A 23,403-nucleotide genomic window follows, 5' to 3' on the forward strand; every position below is an offset into this window, starting at 1 on the left:
TCCCGCCGGAAGTGGCCAAATATTAAAGTTAACCAATCCCATGCATGCGACATATCAAATAGTGGCTTTTTTGATATCCTGATGAACAGTAAGCAGGATAATATTCTTAGACCATATCTGAACCGGTTGTGTCCCGGAACCGGTTCCGGGTGTTCCGTCGGACATGCATGTGACATATCAAACCACAGCTTTTTCGATAACCTGATGAACAGTAAGCAGGAAAGCATTCTCAGATCATATCGGAACCGGTTCCAGATGTTCCGCCGAAGGTGGCAAAGTATAAAAGTTAATTAAACCCATGCAAGGGACATATCAATTCGTGGCTTTTTGATATCCTGATGAACAGTATGCAGGAAAATATTTTCAGAACATATCTGAATCGGTTGTGATCCAGAACCGGTTCCGGGTGTCCCGCCGGAAATGGCCAAATATAAAAGGGAACCAAACCCACGCAAGCGACACATCAAATCGCGGATTTTAAGGCATCTTGATTTGAAAAAAAAAAAAAGTTTCCGGCCATATTGGGGACAACCGGCAGTGTTCCGCAACCGATTACGGTTGCCCCATCGGAAGTGGTCAAATGTAAAGGAGAACCAAACCCATAAATTCGACACATTTAATGACTTTTAGGTAAGCTGATGAACGGTTAACAAAAAAAAATCATAGACCATACTTTGGAAAACCAATAGTGTGCCGAAACCGGTTCCAGGTGCCCCAACGGAAGTGGTCAAATGTAGAAAAAAACCAAACGCATACACACAGCACACTAAATAACGGCTTCTTCAATAACACGAAGAACGGTCAGCAAGAAAATATTCTCAGGTCAGTAGTGTTCCGGAACCAGATTCGAGTGCCTCGCCGGAACTGGCGAAATGCACGATTGAACCAAACCCATACATGCATTACATCAGTTTGCGACTTTTTAGGAGAACTGATTAATAATTTGCATGAAACTAGTCTAAGACCACATCAGGGAAAATCAGTAAGTGGTAAAATGTGAACCGAAAGTTGTAAATGGGAAATTGAATCAAATCCATGCGTGTCGTACCATAAAACCACGCTAATTCGACAATGATTGCTGTCAAATTACCTGTGTAAACTTTCAATTCGATAAACTAACTCTATTTTAGTTTTGTTTAGATTGTATGATTTGTTTTTGAACACAAATTTTACAGATATTGTGGTGGTACGAATTGATAGCTTGTACATTTTACGATTGTTGGCTTCCGAGCATTGGCGGAGCCAGCTTTTTCTTTTCTCCTACTCACTCTCCCAAACACACACGAGAAAGAGCAAGATGAAAGAGGAGGCAAGCTGCCCCCTCTTCTATCTTTCTCCCTCTCATGTATGTTTAGGAGAGTGAGTAAGAAAAAAGAAAATGCTGGCTCCGCTAATGCTTCCGAGGTTCACTGCGGTGTATTACACTGTAACATTTGATCATTTTTTTAATTCAATAAATTTCGAATGCGCGGGGTACTAGTTAAAAAGTGTCTTATTAAAGAGTGATGAATACGCGGGGTTTGACAGTACATCAAATATCAGCTTTTTTGATAACTTCTTCTTTTTCTTTATAGCTCGACATTCGCATTGGAACTTAGCCTGCCTCTCTTCTACTTCGTTTTCTTTAGAGTACTTCCACAGTTAATAATTGAAGGATTTTCTTTGCCCGCCATTGCATGAATTTGTATATTGTGAGGCAAGTTCAATGATGCACTATGCTCAGGAAGTCGAGAAAATGTTCCCGACCGGAACGGGAATCAGCCCCGCCGTTTCCGGATTGGCGATTCATAGCCTTAACCACTAGGCCAACTGGAGACCCTTTTTTGATAACACGATGATCGATTCGTAAGAACATAGCCTCAGACCATATTTTAGACAACCGGTAGTGTCCCGAAACTAGTTCTTGGTGTCCCACTGGAAGTGGTCAAATGTAAAAGTGATTTGTACCCATGCATAAGATAAATCAAATCGTGGTTTTTTTAGGTAACCTGATGTACGTTAGCAATGATATTGTTTCAGACTATATTTGGGAGACCCGGTGGTGCTCCGGAACCTGTTCCGGAAAGTAACCAGATGTACCATGCGACACATCACATCACATCACATCACATCACATCACACATTAATAACCTGAGGAACGGTTAACTAGAAAATAGGCTCATACCACATTAGAGACTACTGGTTGGGGTGCACAACCAGCGTTTGATGCTTCGCCGGAACTACGAAAGTAAATAAAATCAATGCAAGCGATAAATATGTGTAAGAGAACAAAATCTTGACATATTAAACCCACATACAAACAGACGTCTCACTATACTCACTACGTTCTTGTTTTTAACGGTCAATATTGTGCGTTGCATGAAAAACACATTTATGGCGACTAGGTACTTTACCAGGTCTTGCAAGATGGTAGAAATTCAATCGCGGTGCAAATACTACGTGTAGTCGCAGCAGTCATCACATCACCCAGCCACGTGGTGAACTTTTTTCATGAAATATCAAAGAACACTATGATGGAAATTTTGAATACCAGGTCTGTTGCCTTAGACGACTATCTCGCGCGTATTTTTGACTGCGACCAAAAGTAGTCGCCAGAGTAGATTTTATTTTGATTCTTATAATAAAATATAACCTAGAATGTGCAGAAAAAACTTTACCGAAGACCGCAAAGTGATCTGTGAATGTGTTAAAAGTTATATCTTAGCTTGTTAGTATCGTCTTGATATTGATCAGCTCCCAATGTTAGTGAAGGTACTCAAGCTGTCAACTGAGAAATCTGATATTATTCAGCTCTGCTTTTACGCTGAACACAACGTCGGAGTATGTGCCATCAATAAGTTTTAAGTCAATTCAATGATGACTTTGATAAAATGCTTGCTTTTCTTAAAAAATATCAGGATTCAGGAACACTTTGACTGACGTCGACGGAAAGATCGTGAGAACATATACGACGAGAAAGGCACTATCACCTCTAGGTGGATTAATTTGGGTTTTTTAAATTACTTATTTAACTAATTAACTAACTAAAATGCTCAATACACGCCCTTTTAAACCCGCCTGCTGAAACAATCGATTGATTTCCAGAAGGTAAATCATTCCAGAAATGTACACCTCTTACAAAAAATGAGCTCCCATATTGTGATGTTCTATATCGGGGTATTCGAAACTTCCTGCCACGCTGACTTCTGAAAGGGACTAATTTGGAAAATAAATAAAGCGGGGCATTGGGTTTCAAAATGCTATGGATTTCATCAGATTATTCAGCAACCTTAAGATATCAGGTGAGATATTTTTTTCAAATACATAAGTTCTGAAAAATCTATTTTTTTTCTTCAACTGTTGTAACAATAGCTCTAGGTTAGTTGGTTTTGGGACCCACAGTCTCAAATCGACAGACCTGAAGGTAGAACTCACATTATACAAGTCTTTTGCGAGTGATATTTGATCCCAGGTCCTCGGCGAAAAGGACATGTACTTTAACCCTCGCACCAGGTCCGCCATAGTCCAGATCTATCTGGTAGAATTTTTGGCCCAATACCTCGAGATGATTGTGCTTTGTTTTACTTCAAGTTTGTCTATGCCTTCATATTTATTGAGTGCGCATACATTTCTTAAGTATTCTTTTCCATTTCTATATGAGTTTTACTGGGAATTTTCTGATGCATTCAATCATCTATACATTTTTGGTTTAAGTTATAGGCTTTCTCCAGAAGTTACGCTATTGAACAAAGCTTGATTGGTAAACATTTGGCTGGTGTTTCCATATTATTGCTTCAGGTAATCGGCATTAGAGCATCTTATAGCGTAGTCGCCTCAAGTAACACCGAAAACATAATCCGAAATAGCAAAATATTTAATTTTTCCTACAGCAGTTGTTATGAAGTTTCTCGAAACATATTATGTCATGGATATGTCGTTTTCACGATACCTAAAACTTATGCACAGTGATCTTCTATTTAGAAGTCTTAATAAAGATTATATTTTGTTTTCTCAAACAAACCTTGCATGTTGTTTTTGATTATGTAGGGTATGTTCTATTTAAGTACACTTTGTTTGTTACCATACATGCTCAGTATGTTCTATGTGTCATATTAGAGTAACATTCGCAGTTTCTTGTTTAAGACTGGTTTTCAATCATGTTTAGATAAAACAAAGTATGTTTCGTATGTTTATAATTAGTCGAATTTTGGTTTTCTGCAGTATGATAGAAAACATGTATAAGACAATCCCAATTCTTTTTCTTGAACAGGGACATGCTACACTACCGATCATAGAAAAGTAGAATCGATTTTTATTACCTACGTAAAAAAATATACTCCTAACAGAATCTTAGTTATGAATACCTATATAAAAAAATGACAGGAATATATGTTACCACAAAATATATGCTTATCTATAAGGGCCGATTTTACCGAGCATAATGCTCTTTGAGCCACTTCAATGTATAAACTGTGATACTTATTTGATACTTGATATTTGTTGTCTTTTCAAATCGTGACAGATATCAAACCGTTCAAATAACAAACCAAACATGAGAACCAACAACAACCACAAAAATTATCCACAAAAACAATATCAAGCCAATTTTGAATCATTTCTCAAAACATGTATCATGCCATGTCACATAGTGCAATTTAATTTTATTTCTAAATTATTAAATATTTATCAAATATTCTATTATGTTTCAATGATTTGTGATATGTACAAGGGATGGCCAAAATGTTTGGGATAGGCAACTTTTTTTTCTCTCACAAAACAGTTCCACATGAAACAATTTTTCATAGGGCGCATAAAAAAATCTCATATTTTGACTGTTTGTCAACTTATTATATGTGCATCATTGGTACAAATTTGGGCTCGATTGATTAATATTTCGCAAAGTTAGAACCGTTCGGGTAAAACACTATTTTTTAGACAACTCTTTTTTGAGTTGTCATATCTCGGAAACCAGTGAACCGAATTGAATGAAATTTTGAACGTACACTAACAATATCTTAATGCTTCACAAACTATTAAAACATAGGTACTTTTTAAACGTTGAAAAAAGTTATCATGGATTGACACTTTTTGGATTTTTCTCGAAAAAATGTATTTTTCACATCAATGTCAATAAATTTTAGTGTTGATATCCAAAGATTTTCCACTTCCGTTCTCAAGTTATCTCTAATCAGATATATAAAAACCTATTAAGATTGAAGGAAGAACACATTTTATAATATTTGTGTGGTATTGTAAATTTAACTTATTTTTGTCTATATGGGTAATAATTTCAACTCGGTATAACTTAACTCGCCGTGAGAAAATATTACATTTTATAACGTCGTATTAAGTATGAATATATTGTTGATAAACGTTAAAAAAATCATTCAATTCGGTTCACTGGTTTCCGAGATATGACACCTCAAAAATTAGTTGTCGAAAAATAGTGTTTTACCCGGATGGTTCTAACTTCGCGAAAGATTAATCAATCGAGCCCAAATTTGTACCAATGATGCACATATAATAGGTTGACAAACAGTCAAAATTTGAGATTTTTTTATGCACTCTATGAAATGTTACAGCATGTTGATTTTTTTGTGGGAGAAAAAAATTCTTGGGAAAAATAAAGCATGTTTGAGTATTTGTGTTAAAATAAGATGAAAGCTATTTATTTATTTTGATGCAAAATTATTCAAAAATACTAATTTATAAGGCGCACTAAATTTTATCGGGATACAATAGTCTATTTCATCGTAAAAAAATGATTGGCATTAAAGTTTATGATCACAGTATGGCAATTTGGCGTTAAAGTGGCTTGGCAGAATTATTGATGCTTGTCGATTTTCGCAGTTGTCGATTTTTATTATTGACATTTTGAAACTTAATTATTTACAGCAATAAAACATCTTGATTGCCAAAGCACTACTGTTTCCTAAAATTTGTTGAAAATATATAATGGAAAACATACTAAGATACATAATTAAGTATGCTCAGATTCATATAGAACACGAATATGACATCACAAAGATGTTGCGCAGGCTCCACCTTCTGCGCTTTTTCAGTCGTATATCAGTCTGAATATCGGTTTTATTGCTTCAAACCAAAACTTTGTAACTGGTCATATTGGAGTCGAAAGAATTTCTATAAGACATGTTGTGTTACTTGAGGCAATTATGCAACGCATTATTGTTTTTTTTTTAATTCCGCGGAACTTTTTCGAAAATTTCGTTTCGTTTCGATAAATACCGAGTGAAATCGGATTTCGTATCGATATTCGTTCCGTTTCGTACCGCATCATATCAGAAATTTAATATTGCGTTTCGTTTCGTTTCGCCTTAAAAAAATCCCATACCTCATACCCTTAATGCGTACTTCTCTCGAGCTCCGGTGTCTCCGAAGTTCAAGTGAAGATTACTTTGGGTACGGTTAATATTAAGTTCGGAACGGAACATTTGAAGTTGTTGTTATATGTTCAGTTTAACTATATTTGAGCTTTAGAGGCACGCAGATGTTAAACATGAATTTGGTTAGAGTTTGACTCAAAGTAAGTTCTTTTTTAACCTTTTTTCGACTTTAATGTCATTTTGAAGAGAAGTCAAAAGCTTGTACGTGTACTTCTAAGTTAATAATCAATACATGCGTAAATTGTGGAGAATCGAGTTCAACGAAACCAGAATTGAGCTAAATTTGAACTTTCGAATTAGTTCTTCAACTGGAACCCGAAGTTTTGAATGCTTGGGATACTATCAATATCCATCGTATAGAATAAGCAATATTGAGAAGGATGTACAATTCCCAAGCAGGTACTTTATGCGATCCTGGGCATAACGAGTTTCATTGAAAGGATACTGAATGAGACATGCGCATTTCGGTCGTATTTTGCATCCTATGTGTATATGAAGTAATATCCTTTTTGGTTAGAGGAAGGAGCCGCATTATGATAGTTGAGACTTATTTTAATGTTTTTATCAACTAAATTGCGTATCTCAATCAGCAACACTTTTGAATATTTTGAATACAACTCATGTATAGTTTGTCGTCTTATTTTAACATTTTTGAATAAAAAAAGCTAATCAAAGTACAAACATTTGTTTATTTTTCACAGTTGGCTTGTAGGTCTAGTCGGTAGGCGTAACATTATTTTCAAGGTACAGTGGGCACCTACTTATTTCAAGATTTCGAAAACTATTCTGTTCTAATGAAACATGGCAAAGAATACTACTAGAATTTATCCTAAGAAGCATTGAATCAACGAAATATTAGAAGTGCTTATCTCATGATCTACGTATGTGGTAATGTGTATATATATCGGAAGCAATAATAGCGATGAAAAGTGTAACACTAAACTGAGTCATGAGACTTCCAACTTGTGGGTGTATACTGTTTGTTAGCGCCATTATCACACCGAAAGTGTATCCCAGAGAATATAGTGCACTTCACGGTTCTCACAGAACACTTCACTTTTGAATTTTTTTTTGATTTTTATAATTGAATAATCAAAAGTCACATGCCAAGAATATTGGTTATAACCTGAAGACATTTCGTAGTGCGGAGTAATGAACATTGTTCTGGGAAAAAATACGTCGAAAAGTGCACAAATCAATATCTACAAGCTTTTCGCGATTTGTTTTGTTTAGTGAAAGAATAGCTGTTTTTGGTTTAGCAACTAACAATCTTCGAAGTTTATATAATTTGGAAATTTCAATTACGTACGGTATTTGCCAATGTTAGTGTTCTGGTGAAATCAGAAAACAAATGTAGGTAAACTCATCGTAAGGCGGGATGAAGAAGAGTTTCTCCTTCACGATCGACTGATTTGAATTGTGTGTTATGGAGGCAAGAAAGATGTTTCTATATTTGTGGAAGCTGGAAATATCAAGGGTCTTCGAAAAGAATAGCAACAATTATTAAATTGAGAAGCATAAGTAGAAGAAAATAATCATCATCAATTTCAAGTAGACGAGTCCTTGGAACATATGAAATAGTGATACAGGATTGGAGCAGGTAGATGTAAGTGTGGTTACATAATCAACAAATTGACAACACATTGTTTTTGTTACGTGAAAACCGATATCATCAGATTAAGTGAAATAGTGTAGAATTCTATAGGCCGTTAATCGTGAATCAGTTTTAATATAGTTTTAAGTGTAATGATGAAAAAATCGAGTTCAGAGCAACAGTATCGTTGGAATTATGATTAAACGTAAGTGTATTCAGATGAGCAATAAAAATGCCATATGTATGCGAAACTGATGATTCTTTGCAGATTACGTAACCATTTTCAGCAGAAGCGAAGTATCTGAAGGAACAAAGCCTTTTCTCTATCGTGTTGGTGGTTTAGTTGACCTTCTGGTCCTGCACACTTTGTGTAATTTAATGAATGTGAACAGAGAACGAAGTGTTAAATTTATAATGTGAAAGGGACATATGGTACGAGTAACCGAAGTTTGCTCTTGGGATTTGTACTATCAAACTCGGACATAATTAAAATAAGTACATCTGTTTCCACATGGTGTCAAATAAAACAATTCATCCTTATTTTGGCATTATCATGATTAGAATGCTGTCTTATTTCTAGCAGTACTAATTGGCCAACACCACAATCAATGTTATTTAACAACCGTTAGCATAGATCAATAATGTTATAAATTAAATTACATCTTTCAAGAATTACAAAAAAACTTATTTATAGTTAGTTATTTTTAGCCAAATATGAAGGAGTAACTAAATCATTTATGCTAAACCAATCAAGTGGTGTCTCTAATTTTAAATTGAACAACCGTCGAACAAATTGATGTAAAGTTACGATGCGTAATCTTTTATGCTACTGTAGAAAGGAGTTTTTTGTTTTGTTTTTAATAACATGTATTTTAACTTAAATGCTAATTCTACACAGGGCCCATATAGCCGAGGCGGTAAACGCACGGGTATTCAGCATGACCATGCTGCCCGGGTAGACGTGAATATCATAATCATATCTTAAAACGATCAAATTTTGATGTCATATCTTAATATGATATTGATGAGATATTCAAAAAGTTGCCAAATATCTGCTCAATATCTCATCGTGATATAATTTCAAAATTAGTACTTAATTTGCTCTTTGGAAAGCCTAGTGCAACCCGCTGTATAAATGTCGAAATTTCCCAACATTGCGCATAAAAACTATTTTAAGTTTTCAACTTTCATTATGTGCCGTCCCCAAATAACGTAACGCTTCAGGAGATAGGGGTGCAATAAATTCCTTAACGCTCCAGTGGAATAGGGAATATAGCCTAGCGTTACGACCCATACAAAAAAGTTGTAGTTATCATACAAAGGCACATTATGGATTCCGCCAGATCCTAATGATCCAACCACCGAGTTCAAAAATATCGAATTTAGCGTTACATAATAAATATATGTTCCCTCATGTACACCACAAATTTTACAAACGAGCAGTGGGACAAAAAGGAAGTAGAAGTGGCCTTCATTTTCAATAAGCGGTTTTATGGATGCGGCAATTGAACAAAAAAAAACAGAGTAATCGGCACAAAAAACTCATATAATCGATATTTAAAAAAGGCATAAAAATATATACTGATTTTATCTGATAGATTTCTTAATCCCAGTATATAATTATTTTATTTCACTGTGAGTAAACCAGCAGAGGTTTTCCAATTGGGTTTTTAAATTAAGAAAAAATCAATGATTTTCTATTTTTAAACAAAAGAGCACCTTTTTCTGAGCCGCTATGATTTTTTTCAAATTTTTAGAACTTTATTTTGGTATCTAAAATCAATTTCAAAGAGATTTTTTGAAATCACTTTTTGACAGCCGGGCAAGCTCCGCTCAGTACAAAATGCGACGAGGGGTGATTCAACAAATCGCTCCCATACAAATTTCAAATTGATTTTTAAATACGTTCCCGGGCACCAAAATAGATGAAAATTTGGATTTCGGCTCAGTTTGGCATGCAGATTCAGAATATTGAATTATCTCAACACCACTAAAGAAGCCAATTGAGCCCGATGACAACATAAGCTTGACCTCGATGTCAAGCTTGCATTTGTGGTACGAATCCAATAAATGAATCACCGGACAATTTGGAAACTTTATCGGTCCGCTAAGCAAAATACGTCCATTTCTAAAAACGGACCGTTTGATTTTAGATTCAACAAAACATACCGCTGCAGACGACAAGCTTTTAAGTTTCAACCAACGAATTGCGTAGCGATTCTGCCTCGGCTCGGGTGTACGAAACGACGACAGTCGTGATGACTACGATCTTCAAAATGTTTCCAAAGCTTTTCTGGGCGACAGTTCACAATAGGGCACGTTCAGTGAAGTACATACTAGATTTTTAGCTGTTTTTTTTATGGCTATAAGGTAAATTCTCCGTTTCTGCAACGAAATTATGCAGGAGGCGTGGGTATTATGATTCCTTGCCTTTTTTGGCGCTGTTGGAATAAAACTTTGGAAAACTTTGTTGCAAGAAATGGAGAAAACAATAACACAGTTACCTAAAGTTTTGCTCAAACACCATTAGGTTAGGCAAGGAATCAGGCAGGAGCCAGGCTTTTTGCGTCATTTCGTTGCAGAGATTGAGAATTTACCTTCTCACCATACAAAAAATCAGCCCATTACTACAATCTAGTACTTCACTGATTGCGTCCTATTGGTGGAAATTCGTCCTGTTTAGGCGCAAAATATACCAAACATGTTTCTACGCATATCGTTTTTAAAGTTTGAATCACTAGCTTTGTTAACAATTCGGATAAAGAACATAAAATGTGAAATCATCTATAGAAAAGTGCTCACTTAGTTTAGGAAAATATGCAATTCCCAATTGGGTTATTAAATTTTGAAAAATGCATTGATTTTTTGATTTTATACGAAAGAGCACCATTTTCTGAATCACTATGATTTTTTTAAGATTTTTAGAATTTTGTTTTGATACCTAAAATCAATTTCAAAGAGATTTTTTGAAATCACCTTTTGACAGCTGGGCAACTGTTTGACAGCTCCGCCCAGTACAAATTGCGACGAGGGGTGATTCGACAAATCGCTCCCATACAAACTTCAAATTATTTTTTAAATAGGTTCCCGGACTCCAAAATTCATGAAAATTTGGATTTCGGCTCAGTTTGACATGCAGATTCAGAATATCGAATTATCTCAACACCGTTAAAGAAGACAATTGAGTCTTAATCCATCACGTCAGTTTGCAAATTGTGGGTGTAAACTGTATTAATATTCTGCAACTGAACGTTTATCATTGAGAAATCTTAAAAATACTGCTCAAGATCGAAATTAGCTCTTCACATTTCCATCTGCAACATCCAGAAATCGAAAGATCTGAAAGAGAGAGAGAGCTAATCCTACACTTCACCAGAATGAAGTTACAATTGTAGCTCTTGTGACGTTTTTCATCCTATTGTGCTTCTCTAGTTTGTTGTTCTTGAAATAAGTGTTGGCATCTCAATAATCAATTGAATATGATTATATTAATCATAATGCAGGCTTAAACGTTGAAAATTGTTGAAAATATTTTTCAAAGTGACTTTTGTAGGGAAGGTCTGCCCTATTTCTCCGAATGCCATTATCCCTGATAGATCAGTATCAGCATTATTCATAAGAGCGAGTAAAAAGTGTGCAGTGGTTAATTTTTTAGTTTTCGATAAAAAAGTAGTTATAATAGGATATTTTGTAATATCCTGCTTCAATGAGAAGGCAGGTTTATAAAATGGACCTAGTGAATACGTTGAGTATAGAAAAAATATATTGAAATAGGTTGACCGAAAAAAAACTGGGAATTTCCATAAGTTTTGTTTTGTTTACCTTTTTGCAAAAGTCACCTGATCGAACTTTTCTTGAATAATTACACTAGTTTATAAAATATTATGAATATTCGAGAGCTTTTATCATCATCCAAAGTTTTTAATGCATAATTATGTACTGATTTCGGTATCGTGGTCCAGCAATTTTAAGTAGGACATTTTTTGGGCAATAACTAAAACCAAGTTTGCAATGTTTAAAAATAGAAAATATACTTAGGCTCAAATATCATGCATCATACGTGAAAAGAAAGCTGAAAATTTGTAGTATCAAGGGACAATGGATATTTGCGATTTCACGGAAGCCGCAAAAAGCGCCAAATTGAGCCCTGGTTACGAAGTTTTGAAAATCCCGCGAAATGTTGCGAAGTTTAATATAATTCAGTAATATCACTATAGATCTCTAAAAATTTCACCTTAGGGGTGATCCATAAAGTACGTCATGCTTAGAGGAGAAGGGGGGGGGGGGGGTTGGGTTTGTGAAAGTGTAACGAGCAATGTATTAAGTATAGGAAAAACCCGTACAAAAGGGGAGGGGGGTCGAAAATTCCTAATTTTATTGTGACGTACTTGATGGATGCTCTCACCATAACCTTGCCCATACTTACGTTTTTATGAATCGATTCAATCAAAGGATTCTTGGCACCAACGTTTATTTAAGCACTTTTGCATATAAAATTGTTATTCAAATTTACAAAACGAAAATTTGTAAGACCACAAAATTGCTGCTTAATTTTTGACATTTTTTTTAAGTTGCCCGCAAAGTTAAAGAAATTTTGCAGCGAATTTGCATTGTGCCATCATTTGATCATCTGAACATAATTTTTGTATCCTTCCAGATTTTCCCGCCTTCCTCCGTAAAGTGCAACGAGCTCGAACATATTGAGACAGCGTACAACATGCCTGATCTGAAAATTTGTTTAGATACCACAAATTTGTTTTTGCGACAAAGTTTTTATTTTCTATCAATAAGTGAGTACAAACACGTAATGTTGTTATTGCATTTAGTTTGAATATTTTCCATGTGGTTTCGCAGAATAAATTAATTCTAACGCTGAAGTCACACATAGACTTGCGCTGTAACAAAAAGGGCTGCCTTTATGCATGAAGCATTATACTGCGCTTATCCTGCGAAGCATGAACGACGAAATATGCCACCGGCCATTAACATTGCTGCACCAGTTACAATGAACACAAACCTGGGCTGTTGGTGTATGATATTATTGATGAGCTAAAGACATGATCAGCAAATCTTATATCAAGCTAAGATCCTGAAAATTCACCTCCTTCGATGGAAACATATCCCTCTTTGGAAGCTGAGTCGCAAACGTATTTATTATTCAACCACTCGGCCTAATTTTTACAGCTCTTTTGTCCACTAAGGCTCTACGTGAGCGATTTCAATTTTCAGCTACACTTACACTTTGTCCAGCGCCCAAGTGTATTTTATTCTAATTCTACTATATCGAACTGGTTGCCTTTGCACTGCAGTCACTTTTCTACCCTGTCCATGGTAGAATGATGAGCACTAGGATGTTGACGTGTGGCTCTTGTTTCTGTTTCAGTTCGATTAGGGGTCCATTATAAGTTGCCGTTAGTCGATATCCAAGTTTCCAGGTCCGTTAGAGCATATGCTCAGAAAAGGGTCAGGTGTCAGCCGCTTTCGGGAGAAGAGCATCTGACGAAAAAAGTTCCGGGGCTGGGATCGAACCCATGACCATCCACTTATGAAGTGATCGTGTAGCCACTACGCCACGGGTCCCGGCAATGGCAAAAACTTGGCAGCATGAATGCATAGAAGTCATGCTGGACAGAATACGACGCGAAAAAACCTAGGCGTGTCGGCTGTTCGGGTCCGTATGAAGTTGATCATCAATATTAACTTCTTTTCCCGATCAGCCTAGATAGCTGTGTAGTGTCGGTAGCGGTTGTCTCAATTGGTTAAGAATAACACTACTGACCACCTGTTCCGGGAGTAAAAGTCCACTAAAAAGGGAACCCCAATCCAATGTGTCAGGCGACCCGTGCTGATGGATGAATGGTTGAGGGGGTTTAAAATATGCTTGATCTTTAACGGAGCCCGTAACGTAGGTAGATCGCCTTTATGTGTTGTGTTACGGTTAAAGATCTACCAAACCGAACCCTGGTGACATCCGGTTTGTCAAGTTGGGGTAATGTGTTTTGGTAATAAGGATTCATGGTACAAAGTCCTTGTTACTGGTGACAGTTTCTAAAAATGCATTTATTCTGCCTTGCTGATAGTTAAAGAATCGGGCTTTGCACACCCGAGACTACACTTGATGTTAGGAAAACAAATATGCTTTACATATCTAACTGCGTACTAACCTATCATGGACTGTTAAGTTCTGGTAATTCAAGGACTCACGTGCATTCTTATTGCAGAACACATTCTCTAATTTGACAGAGTTTTGCAACTAGCCTAAAGTCCCGGATTTTGTCCGACGTTTCGACACTGGGTTCGGCGTCTTCTTCAGGGAAAAAATTGATGTTGTTCTTTTTCTTAGGGTATAGTTGTTCTGTTACGGTCAGTATAAGGTTTCGGTCGGTACATGTCATATGGTTGGTCAACTGGTCAATATTTTAAAATTTTAATTTTATAGTTTAGTCACTTTTAGCTTTGCTCACTCTGTTTTCGGGCACTATTGATAGACGAAGAACAACGTCATTTTTTTCCCTGAAGAAGACGCCGAACCCGGTGTCGAAACGTCGGACAAAACTAAATAGTTTGTTCCACTAGAACAAGACTGCAAAGCCGAACCTATCACTGAGTGAAAAATCTTAAATTTCTGGAATTTTGAATTGTGCATGATATAACTGGAACAAATTATTGTGGGAATTCTTTGATTGAAATCAGAAGTTCGTGTTATGGAACACATTTGAGAATGAAAACCATAAACAAGAACGCATAGCTGTGAGAATGAGCTTTGTAGTAAATATGGAAAACAAAACCCAAAAATTTGAGATTTCGAGCGCATCTCGAAAATGTCTTTATTGATACCAGAAACTAACTGTTAAAGTAATGTATATTTTTCTATTTTTCTACGACCTTAACTTCGTGTTTGAGTTGTATTTTATTTGAGTTTTGTAACATCGTTTTAGAGATTCTGCAGCTCCAAAATTTAACGTGAACAGGTTTTGTTATCAACCATCATGAATATACATCATTTGAAAAAAAAAAATATCCATGCTTTTCCAGATTATTATTATACTAAGGTGGCAGTAATTTGCTTGATTTACTATCGTCGCATACCATAACTGTTTATTTAAATTTCCCAAATTCTATACTTCAAAACTAATTCATATTTTTTCTACTTTGTTTACAGCACAAGAATCCAGCTAGAGTTTTAGGATAAGTTCCTGTTCCTGAAACGCTTATGAGGGTTGAACCTTTTTTAAAATGCCATTTAAAAAGATTCAAAGAAGAGTTAGTGGACCGGGAGCCTACTGCAATAATTATCTGCAAAACAGGTAAATCATTTGTTTATGCGAGTTAAATGCATTATGAGCACACACAGCGCTGTGAATTGAGAGTAGAAGCTGTTACGATTTTTATTATTCGTTAATTTTACTAACTTGATGATTTTGTAGCAATATCGGTCTTTTTCTACTCATAGTATAAGGGAGTAGGCATCAAAGTGGATAATGAAATGATAGATATGATTGTATTCGCTAGGTAGCGAACAAGTGTGAAAATTTTATAGATGGTGAAATTAGGCAAGTAGGCCATGTATTGAACGAATACATCGAATGCGTGAAACCTCTGCCATACGACCTGTGCTTTTAAATAGATCGGCTTGGTTGGTAGTTCATACCACCTTACCAAGACTGGCAAAAGTTTCAGGCACCCGACTGCCTATGTATTGTTCTGTTTCCATTACAAATTCTATCGATCGGTAGCTTTTTCGGAATTCGCACTCCGTTCATAGGGGTATTTGTCAACTTATATGGTCATTCAAAGTCACACCAAAGCCACGGAGCGCGTAATTTAAAACTTTTTTTATTCTTCGCGCTTTTCTTGTCGGTACACGAATGAACACAGGAATCGTTTTAAAAAAAAAATACAACTTGAAAACCCCAACACAGAAAACATACACAGTAAAACACCTAAACAGAATTAACCCAAGAATAAACTCAACCACACTCTAATCAAAAAGTACACATCTGCCCATAAATATACTTAAACTCGGCCATTCCTGACATTGGATCGATTCGATCCTAAACATTTATAAAGACAACATACAAACACAGATACACAAACACATATGTATTGCTTTCTTAAATTCGTTATTAAATAAATACACTGATACACCATTTAAGAACCACTTTCACCAGAAACTCTCCAATCGGCCCAACGTTTCACCCAAGCAGCACCTGAAACATCATGCAGATTGTGGCTTTCTATGCTTTGGTCTAAATGAGTTGCACTAGAAGCACACGAAACTTCCATTTTGTCAGTTGAGTTGCATTTAAACTCTGAAATCCGTAAAGTTGCGGCTTTGTTTCATAGAAATCACAAACTACCACGTGTTTGATATCTATCTGTGGAGGCAGAGCTTACATATTGCTCGCAAGTGATAAATACAGTCAGCTTACATTAAATGTGTTATTTATTTATTTATTTATTTATTTATTTATTTATTTATAACATGCCTGAAACATCTAACTCTGGTTTGTTTGTTTAGATTAGGTTCCATATGCGTTACAGAAAACTTGAGCGTCTTTTAGTTTTGACAGTTCTCCAACTTGTGACAAAGAAAGTGCAATAAAGTAACAAGTAACTTCAGTAGCTTTTATGGTGTGTTGAGCATCGATTCTCTCACAGAGCTTTTGGTGTAGCATGTAAGGTGAGTAGATAATACTCCTGGTGTCCATGGTTCGAGTCTGGACAAAATCTTTTCCCAACTTTTTTATCATTCCTCCTCGTTTATGTTGCATAAGAATTCAGAATCTGCGCTTTTTGGGTTTCAAAGATGAAGCCCGTAATACGGACAGTGAATAAATTGCACTAAGGTTGCTGTTACTGGATTAGCAACAAGTCGTGTTGCTTGGGCATCCGTGATAATTCAATTATACCATCGTAGGGAAATTGGGAAATTTGCCCATATCTCTTACAACATACCTGTCGTTCGGAAGGGTTTTATGGATACGGTACGGCCCTTTAAATTTGGGATTTTTTTGTTAGTTCTTCTTATGTTTCTTTTCATGCAATTCATGATTGCGATTTTGTGAACACTCAATAGATTCTGCAGCCGAATTTCGAATTGATTCCAAATCTCTAACTGTATCCACTTTATCATCCAGAAACTCAGCGAGGACGTCAACATCGCGACCACGTTGTTGGACTACATACAAAAGCATTCTAGGCGTTTGGCAAGTAGTCGAATGCATTGAATTGTTAACAGCGTATTCCACTTTTCCCAACATTTTACACCAATCGGAATGTTGCACGGGTTCCGTGAGTTTAGCCAACAAAGATTTCACAGATTAAAATAATGAGATTTACACGTCACGTAAACTTCATTTTAGTCATGCAAACTTACTGTTATGATGGTTTACATGATATATCATGTAAATTTGTGTTATATGTCATGTAAACTCTCAGAGTCATGCTGAATTACATGACATATAATGGAAGTTTACATGATATTTCATGAACTTTACATGATATGTCATGTAAACTTCTATGATATCCCACGCTCCAATTAAGGAGTGTATCGAAAATTAACTATAAACATTCAGGATGTTCTATCTCGGAGCATGTTTGGTCTTATCATTTCGGTTCTTCTATCAAATCTTCACAATATAGTCAAGTTTAGAACAGCCTGAAAAAATTTGAAAAATGTTTAGCATTATTGAAAATATTGTAGAATGAATACATCTCACAAATTAAAGTTTTGGACAAATTGTTGTTTTTTAAAGATTTTTCAGCGTTTCAGTAACCTGTAGCGAATAAAACTTGTACGGCGAAAAATCCAAAAAATATTAATTATTGTTAGCAGTTATGTACACATAACATATCACCGAACACCAACTTAAAAAAAATATTTATGATCGTAAAACCCTCAACATTTAAAAAATGGCCTATCCTAAAAAAACACTAATTTTATGTCGAACTTTGACAGTCTGTTTTAAATATCTTCAAAGGTTATGCAATTCCGTTCTCTACTTAAGCTACCTCGTCGTTAAGTTTAAAAACATTTCCAATTAAAAAAAAAATGAATTATCAATTTGATGTATTTTTTATTTGCGTAATCTTGCTTTGAATGAGCATAAAAAAATTGGGTCCCTGAAAAATGACCTTTTTTCATTTTTAAGAATTGCGCTAAAATGGAGTCGAATTTTTTCTTGAAAATAATTTTTTACCTATATTATGAGTAATCTGGGAAAGAATATATTTGCGCTAAATTATTTTAAAAAATAAAAAAAAAACATTTTTTCCGCAATTTCAAATTTTTAAGAGGTGTCCAAAATTTCAAGATCATGCGTTTAAACTTTGAGATTGATGTCCATGTAAAATAAATATTATTACAAAAGCAAAAGTGCCATTCCTTTTTCTGAGGATTTATATAGTACCTCCAAAAATAAAATTATTTATAACTCGAATAAATTATTTTTTAGGATGTTTTGAACATATATAGTTAATTTCCGATACACTCCTTATGTGCATCATATGTCACAGAATGTTACACTCTTTTCTCGATCTGTGTTGATAATACGATTGACTCGTTCAACCTGGCCGTTTGCCTGAGCCGAGGCAGTAGCAACCTTCACATGTTCAATATTGTTGTCCAACAAGTACACAGATCGAAAAAAGAGTGTAAAATTCTGTGACATATGATGCACATAATTGGAGCGTGGGATATCACAGAAGTTTACATGACATATCATGTAAAGTTCATGAAATATCATGTAAAATTCCATTATATGTCATGTAATTCAGCATGACTCTGAGAGTTTACATGACATATAACACAAATTTACATTATATATCATGTAATCCATCATAACATTAAGTTTACATGACTAAAATGAAGTTTACATGACGTGTAAATCTCATTATTTTTATCTGTGTACGAAGTGAAATCCAAAGAAGTAAAGCACGTCCCACGATCGCTAACAATTCTTCTTGGTCGACTGTCGACTGTAGTTTTCAAAATACTTATCAAGGCAAGCACAAACTTCCTTTGTACTTGTCGAATTTACCGGATGAAGCTGAAAGAATTTCGTAAAAGCATCAACTACCACCAAAATGTGTTTCCTTTTTGAACTAATTGAAGGAAGCGGACCGAAGTGATCAATGTGAATCGTATCAAAAGGAACAGGCTTTTTTGGAATACTGTGCAATGCCCGACAATCGAAATTAGGTTCGGAATGAATCATACAACGGACACAATTCTTAATATATTTCTCTACCTCGAATTTCATGTTCGGAAACCAATAATGCATCTGAATCTGCGCAAGCGTCTTTGTAATTCCCATATGGCACAATTTCTCATGCACACTGCGTATTACGTTGGTTTCCATTTCCTTGGGTACATAAAACAAAAGTTTTCCAGTGTTACTACAACGGTATACCAATCCATCTTCCAAGCAGAAATGTCTGACAAGTCCGTTCTCTAACTTCTCTCTCAATTCAACAATATCCTTATCTCGGCTTTGGGTAACTTGAAGTTGGAAATTAAGATCATCTGAATTTACTGCGGAAATACCTTGATCAGAGTTATCGTAAGTTACGACACACACTGGGGCAGAACGCAGTTATGGACAGACAAAACCTCTAGTGCTCTGGATATGCATCCTAGAGATTTGGTGTCTTCAGAGAAGTGTCTTGTAGGAGTTTTGACTAAAAGCTGGTGACTCAATAATTGATCTAGATAAGTTGCAACTGATCTAGATCAGTTTGAGCTTTTTAAAAAAGCGTCATAGAAGAAAACTTTCTTCTGCAAAGTTGTTCATTCTGATATTTTTGACATTTCTTCCGAAGACACTTATACTCTATAATGCACACGAAAGGCACAGTGGGCTACTTTACTGGAAAAAGTCGAAAAAATCGATTTTGATCAATATTTTGAAGTAAAAGAAATCAGAAAAAAAATTCGAACGTTAGGTTAGCAAAAATATATAAGAAAAATATTATTTCATAACAAAAACTTACATAATCACGGAAATTGTAGGTGTTTCTTGTTGAAATAAAAAAAAGGTGATTTACAATATAGATAACTCATGAAGCAACAGGCAGAGGCAGCTAATTTTTCGAAAAATTGCTTTACATCATGATTGGAGTTCAAAAAGTTGATCTTAATGGTCAATTTTCATTTATTTTCGTGATGATTTCACACTAATATATAGCAAAAGCCCCGAGTTACCCCACTTTTCTTTCCTCACTGTATCGATGCTAGTGGTATTGACATGTTTTGGCCAAAAAAATTAGCTGCCTCCGCCTGCTGCTTCATGAGTTATCAAATAAATTGTAAATCACCTTTTTTTGTTATTTTAATAAGAAAAACCTCCAATTTCCGTGATTATGTAAGTTTTTGTTATGGCATAATCTTTTTCTTATATATTTTTGCTAACCTAACGTTCGAATTTTTTTCTGATTTCTTTTACTTCAAAATATTGATCAAAATCGATTTTTTCGTCTTTTTCAGTAAAGTAGCCCACTGTGCCTTTCGAGTGCATTATAGAGTATAAGTGTCTTCGGAAGAAATGTCAAAAATATCAGAATGAACAACTTTGCAGAAGAAAGTTTTCTTCTATGACGCTTTTTTAAAAAGCTCAAACAGATCTAGATCAGTTGCAACTTATCTAGATCAATTATTGAGTCACTAGCTTTTAGTCAAAACTCTTACAAGACACTTCTCTGAAGACACCAAATCTCTAGGATGCATATCCAGAGCACTAGAGGTTTTGTCTGTCCATAACTGCGTTCTGCCCCAGTGTGCGACAATGCACAATGGTCCGAGGACCAACATTAAGTGGAAAAAATTAATAACTCAAAAACCATCCAAGATAAAGTCTTCATGTCTTCTAGACATTTGCTCGCGAGTCCAAGCCGCGTTATATGCGAAAGTGTCCTAAACGCCAAATCTTAAAATACTTCATATTTCACCACCTAACTTTTTTATTTCAAAAGATATCGAAATAAAATGTTTTGCAAAGTTGAAGAAGGTAAAAACTTCGACAACTTTCTCGAAGAGCAGTTTTTTCTATCTCTTCAATCTGAGGAGATATAACTTATTGAAGAAATAAAAAGTCCGAAATCGGTTTTTTTGTCATATGTCAAAAACTATCATTTTTTCAAGCCTACTATGTTCAAAGCAATTGTACATATTGCCAAAATACACATTTCGTCAGAAGACATCAAAGCTGTACGATGTTTCTATCAAAAGATAATAAGTATTTTTGTACTTTTTTAAGCCAATTGTTCTAGCGTAACATTTGAAAAAGGCGCAAGTGAATCTTTAATTTTCTCCCACCACCGGAACTAGTATGACAAAAACTGCATTTTAACAAATTTTGGAGAGGGTGTTTTTTTGTTTTGCGTTTTAAATGTGGCCATATGACCCCCGTAAGGTCTCAAATAGTCACCACTCACATTCTTATTGAAAATAGATACGAATTGATATGTCGCACCGTATATATAGCTGACTTCACTTGAAATGGCCCGAATCCGGATCCGGAGAAACTGGACCAGGATCCGGAAGTGGCCATATGACCCCGGTAAGCTCTCAAATAGTCCCCACTCACATGCTTATTTAAAATAGATATGAATTGATATGTCACACCGTATTTATAGCTGACATCATTTGACATGGCCGGAATCCGGATCCAGAAGAACTGGACCAGGATCCGGAAGTGACCATATGATCCCGGTAAGGTCTCAAATAGTCACCACTCACATGCTTATTGAAAATAGATACGAATTGATATGTCGCACCGTATATATAGCTGACTTCACTTGAAATGGCCCGAATCCAGATCCGGAGAAACTGGACCAGGATCCGGAAGTGGCCATATGACCTCGGTGAGGTCTAAAATAGTCACCACTCACATGCTGATTGAAAATAGATATGAATTGATATGTCGCACCGTATATATAGCTGACTTCACTTGAAATGGCCGGAATCTGGATCCGGAGAAACTGGACCAGGATCCGGAAGTGGCCATATGACCTCGGTGAGGTCTAAAATAGTCACCACTCACATGCCTAATGAAAATAGATATGAATTGATATGTCGCATTGTATATTTAGGTGACTTCACTTGAAATGGCCGGAATCCGGAACCGGAGGAACTGGACCAGGATCCGGAAGTGGCCATATGACCTTGGTGAGGTCTTAAATAGTCACCACTAACATCCTTACCAAAAATAGACATGAAATGATGTGCCGCACTCTATATTTAGCTGATTTGGTTGAAAAAAGCCTGGTGCGGAACCCGGAAAACCAGGTTTGGGACCTAAAAGTGGCCAAAGAGACCACTTCCCGTCACCTGCCGGTCACGAGACCATCACCAATCGATTTAGCATGGTTTTTTTCCTTTGGGATACATACTTTTTATTGCTTCAAATCAGCGGCAAAAATAAGTTCCGTTTTTTGGTTCGATTTTGCCCACTGTGCATTGTCGCACACTGGGGCAGAACGCAGTTATGGACAGACAAAACCTCTAGTGCTCTGGATATGCATCCTAGAGATTTGGTGTCTTCAGAGAAGTGTCTTGTAAGAGTTTTGACTAAAAGCTGGTGACTCAATAATTGATCTAGATAAGTTGCAACTGATCTAGGTCAGTTTGAGCTTTTTAAAAAAGCGTCATAGAAGAAAACTTTCTTCTGCAAAGTTGTTCATTCTGATATTTTTGACATTTCTTCCGAAGACACTTATACTCTATAATGCACACGAAAGGCACAGTGGGCTACTTTACTGAAAAAGACGAAAAAATCGATTTTGATCAATATTTTGAAGTAAAAGAAATCAGAAAAAAATTCGAACGTTAGGTTAGCAAAAATATATAAGAAAAAGATTATGCCATAACAAAAACTTACATAATCACGGAAATTGGAGGTTTTTCTTATTAAAATAACAAAAAAAAAGGTGATTTACAATTTATTTGATAACTCATGAAGCAGCAGGCGGAGGCAGCTAATTTTTTTGGCCAAAACATGTTAATACCACTAGCATCGATACAGTGGGCAAAGAAAAGTGAGGTAACTAGGGGCTTCTGCTATATACTAGTATGAAACCATCCCGAAAAGAAAAGAAAATTAGCAATAGAAGCCAATTTTTTGAAAATCTTACATGATGTAAAGCAATTTTTCGATTGTTTTTTAATGTAACATGTCTGGGTAATTAGTGTCTTGGACCATTTGGGCAGGGGTACCTATTTTGGGCACTTGCTGCCATAACTTATTTTTAACCGATTGACTTGAGTTTTGGGACACGATCAGATGCGTACAGTATCTATTCATGATCAAAAATTCAAGTCAATCGGATTGAAATTGACTGATAATAATACTGATATGTATTGGTTGATATATATATATATATATATATATATATATATATATATATATATATATATATGATATGGAT

The 23,403-nt window shown here is 35.6% G+C and overlaps 1 long non-coding RNA gene across 2 annotated transcripts in view; it reads left to right on the forward strand.

The window, feature by feature from the left end:
- Positions 1-7,263: 7,263 nt before the first annotated feature.
- LOC134288062 (uncharacterized) overlaps positions 7,264-23,403 on the forward strand; it is a 56,851-nt gene continuing 40,711 nt past the window's right edge. Inside the window, exons 1-2 of one of the 2 annotated variants that reach the window (XR_009997735.1) lie at positions 7,264-8,182; positions 15,140-15,284. This is a non-coding gene — a long non-coding RNA (uncharacterized LOC134288062). The remainder of the gene's footprint in view (positions 8,183-15,139; positions 15,285-23,403) is intronic. The other variant, XR_009997736.1, reaches the window with a different exon arrangement.

Source organism: Aedes albopictus, chromosome 2 (genome assembly GCF_035046485.1).
Source record: "Aedes albopictus strain Foshan chromosome 2, AalbF5, whole genome shotgun sequence".
Taxonomy (NCBI): Eukaryota; Metazoa; Arthropoda; class Insecta; order Diptera; family Culicidae; genus Aedes; species Aedes albopictus.